Source organism: Pyxicephalus adspersus, chromosome 1 (assembly GCF_032062135.1).
Source record: "Pyxicephalus adspersus chromosome 1, UCB_Pads_2.0, whole genome shotgun sequence".
Lineage (NCBI taxonomy): Eukaryota > Metazoa > Chordata > Amphibia > Anura > Pyxicephalidae > Pyxicephalus > Pyxicephalus adspersus.
In genome coordinates, this window is record NC_092858.1 from 72441987 (window position 1) to 72446527 (window position 4541).

The 4541-nt window shown below is 39.9% G+C and overlaps 1 protein-coding gene across 1 annotated transcript in view; it reads left to right on the forward strand.

Moving 5' to 3' along the window:
* GK (glycerol kinase) overlaps positions 1-4541 on the forward strand; it is a 44169-nt gene that overhangs the window by 1145 nt on the left and 38483 nt on the right. The gene's annotated exons all lie outside the window — the stretch shown is intronic.

Sequence of the window (4541 nt, forward strand, 5' to 3'; positions counted from 1 at the left end):
GCCCTGTGTGATCGGCTGTCCCACGTCTCTGCCCTGTGCTATCACTTATCCTATGTCTCTGCCCTGTGCTATCACTTATCCTATGTCTCTGCTCTGTGCTATCACTTATCCTATGTCTCTGCTCTGTGCTATCACTTATCCTATGTCTCTGCTCTGTGCTATGACTGTGCTGTGTGATCGCCTATCCCGTGTCTCTCCTCTGCTGTGTGGAACCAGCCATTGTATAATCATATGGGTGCCTACATTTTATAGTGTGGGTAGGTTAAGCCACTAACCCACTACAACTTAAAATGTAGTGATGGTCGAATTTGCCTCTGTTCAGATCACTGACTGTTTTTCTGAGTGGAATCTCAATGTTGATTGATTTGGTTGGGTTGATTTGGTATTTGAATTTTAAATCCCATTGGAGTCAATGACAAAAGCAAATTCAATATAATCCATTGGCCAGATTGTCAGAGATGTACTAAATCATCATTGATATGTATTACATTGGCCCTAGGGCAGCATATACTATACCTGTAAGTGATAGGTATACTGTACAGCTCCATACCAATTCCATAACTTCATAATACTACAATCACACAATATTGGTTTTGGTGTATCTAAGTTATCATAGCACAAGATCTCTATTTGCCACAGCAGAAAGCGCCCTATTAGAAGAGTATGTCTTTTTTCAGTTTTAGTGACATCTTAAATTGTGGATTTTGAGTTCTGGGTATAACAGTTACCAGGACAGATAGAGGGAGAATCTGTCTAGCAAGGATGGTAAGAAGAGTGAAAACCTCCAGGGGTTCTTACCCTTTCCTATTCTATGCAAAACCAAAAAACAAAGGCTTTATATACACATTAACTATTTCCCATAATCGGGTAACTGTTCTATTCCAAGTTCTTAGTCCAATGTAAAGTATTTAAATATTTGTGTGCCAATGTATGCATGAAATATAAAAGATACAAGGGTGTTGTACAATGACTTGTGGGAAAGTTCCACGTTGTAATCACTGTGTTTAGTTTATAAAAAAAGGTAAAATAGTGGACGTGACCAGGGCACCAGTGTGGTTATTCATCATCTTCCTGCAGTATTAGTAGCAGGAAATTGAGAAAACTCCAACACATATGAAGCAAGATCCCAGGGTGAAAAATTGACGTAGACGTGACACAAACACTGTTGAAATTAATAATCTTTTTTTTTTTTTTTAAGTTATCTACACACGTCCAATGGTACTCGCCCGATATCGGACGAGAATCTGGCGTGTGTACAGCCCCCGTAGTCCATCGTCCAAATGACCTTCCTGGCGGATCCATGGACGATGAACGATCCTAATGCAAGGGAAGGGGGAGAGCGCGCAGTGGGGTGCCGCTCCGCCGTTCTCCCCCCCCTCTGCATAGATCAGAGCGGCTTTGTATGTACAGCAGTCATTCATCCATCGTGCAGTCCTTAGCCATTGGAAAGGCACGTGAAAGATCCTTTCCAATGACTATAATTCCACGTGTGTATGCAGCTTAATTGTGAGCAGTGGGGAATCACAAATTTGGGCACGATTTTGAGTGTGGACAAAACAGAGTAATTAACATTTTGTAAAATGATTTGTAATTGATTTAGGTGATCCGTTGCATGTACTCATGATGTTGGTGGCAGATAAAAGCAAGCGCTTATGTGACTAATCTTTAGAAATATATACCCATATATAGATATGAATGTCTTTAGTAAAGCTGTACAACCTCCTTTATGGCCTCCTCTTATCTCATGGCTGGTTAAATGTTGATTCCTTTCTTGTGTCCTTGCTGTTTGCTGAACTTGTGTGGAGGAAAACTCTCCAGAACCCAGTGTGATCTTTAGGTATAGGAAGTCCTCAGCGAGAATTTCCAGCCTTCTGTACTTTACTACAGGACTTGTTGATAAACAACTGCTGTACATATGTCATTGACTTTTTCATACATGCTTCATTTATTATATCTACTGTTTACTTCTGCACGCATTGCGAAGGTTGCTGTGTGATCTGAAGGTCATGCAGAGCATAAGTATCGCCAGCAAAAAACATACTTGCTCGGCAGGATCACTGTCATTGAACAACCAGGGAATAAAAGGTGTTCATTGATTTTCATATCATTAGGCTGCACTCTGTTACCAAGTTGCAACAGTTATCTCTTTAAAAGGTGGTAAAGAGTCAAAGAAGTAAAGATAATTTTTTAGCATTAAAAATAAATTGCTATTTATTTTGATAGCAGGAGCCAGAACATTTTTTTAATGAATCATTCTAATCGTTTAAAGCAGGGGTGTCAAACTCAAATACACAGTGAGCCAAATGAAAAAAATTTGGACAAAGTCGCGGGCCAACTTAGATATTTATTGAAAAAATATTTACAATTGAGGAAGGTCGCTGATGAATGTCAACAGAAGAGGGGGCGCTTGTGGGTGCCGACTGACACGCCAACAGAGCATTCTGGGATTTGTGGTATTAGCGGTGCATGCACTGTCTACTGGCGGGCCAGCTCCAGTAGACATTTGGTTTTTTCTCGCGGGCCAAATATGAGAACAGGGCAAGTCCAGATTTAGCCCGCGAGCCAGAGTTTGACACCCCTGCTTTAAAGGTTTATTTGAGGTTTACGAGGTCTAGGATGACCTTTGTCTTTAAGATAGGAACTGAGGGCAAATTTATTCAGAACCACCTATTATACCCTGTTTCCCCGATGATAAGACACTGTCTTATTTTTTTTGGAAGGCATATACTGTACCATTTAATGTCCCATTCTAAAGCTTATATACAGTAAGTGTTATTGCTCACAGCAAAAGAAACCTGTCTGTGTCTCACTTTTGGATGTTCTGGCCGTGAACAAACTCCTGTAGTCTCCGTTAGGGAGGGATGAAGGAAGCTGCCTGTGTTTGCTTGGGCGGAGTCATGTGCGCGCACTGCAGTCCTGTCACTTCCTCTTCATGACGAGGCGCGGCACGCAGCCATGGAGGCAGACGGAGGAACCACACGGAGTCACCCACCGTACCACCTGATTCGGGTAAGCGCAGGTATCAGTGGGTGGCTTATTTGCGGGGGGGGGCCTTATTTTACATTTTTCTCTAAAAAGGGGGGGCTGTCTTATTTGATGGCCCTGCCTTATCATCGGGGAAACACGGTATTAGGCCCTAAATAAACTACCGCCCCAGGAATATTCAAAAGCATGGCAACTGTACAAGATATTTAGGATATTGAAAGAAACTATAAACATTGCATTTGTTTAATGTTCACCAATATTGGTTGGTAACACTCACTAGGGGCTAAGTGATAGAAAAATAATAAACTATACCATGACAAAGCAAAGGAGAAAGCTGTAAAAAAGAAAATTATAGACAAGCAAGGTAATTGCAAAGGCTAGAAGAACACATCCTTGCAGCTTGACGTTCTTGTAAAAACATTTGCAAATATTATTAGGAAGATTAGGGATTGTTGCCAAGCTCCCTGGACACAGCGACCCCAGAATGGGAAAAAGTATAGCAAAATGCAGAGCTCAAGCCAAGGACAACTTCCAAGAACCCAAATGTCAAGTTCTATCAGTGTTTGATTGCCACATTCTTGCTTTGGAGTGACATTGGGCTCAATGGAAGAAGACCCAGGAGGACTTTACTGTTGAAACTGGGTACAAATATTCTGACTAGCCTCTATAACATATAATAGTTGTAGATGTTGTGCTGCTGCTTGAAAATTGTAGCTTTGGTTTCATTTTCTACGGTAAACATTGGATCATAACCCCCTATTTCCCTTTTAATAAGTGTTACAAAATTCACATTTTTGTTATGCCCACAAATGTTTGTTTTCTATGGAACTTATCTTAGGATATATTTCATGCAATCCATTTTCCTGTGCTTTGTCTGAGCATTCTGAGCATGGGTTTAAAGGTTTGGAAACAAAAGTAATTGTGTGCTGTGCACAGGCGAATTATTATATAATCCTTGAGTGTTAAATCTACCCTAATCTTTATTTTGTTTAAGCCTACATGTACGGGGATTGACCATTCGCATAATGTGTAACACATTAAGGATGCAAGGGTTACATTTATTTGTTATAAACTTTTTTTATCACCTGGCCAGATGGTGTATACCCCTGAGTCCTCAAAGAACTAAGCTCAGTTCTTGCTAAAATGATTTAGGAGGAAGGTGCTTTAATAACTGGCATGGTACCAGTTAACTAGTGACAGCATATGCTTTGTTCCTGCTGCCGGGAAAGCTGATAATATATATGGGCTTTTTCTTCTTCTATATATATATATTTATATTTATATATATATATATATATATATATATGTGCAGTCTTTTCTCGTTGGAAAGGATCGTGAAAGATCCTTTCCAACGAGAAAAATTGCAGGTGTGTACGCAGCTTAAGCTCAGTTCTTGCTAAAATGATTTAGGAGGAAGGTGCTTTAATAACTGGCATGGTACCAGTTAACTAGTGACAGCATATGCTTTGTTACTGCTGCCGGGAAAGCTGATAATATATATGGGCTTTTTCTTCTTCTATATATATATATTTATATTTATATATATATATATATAT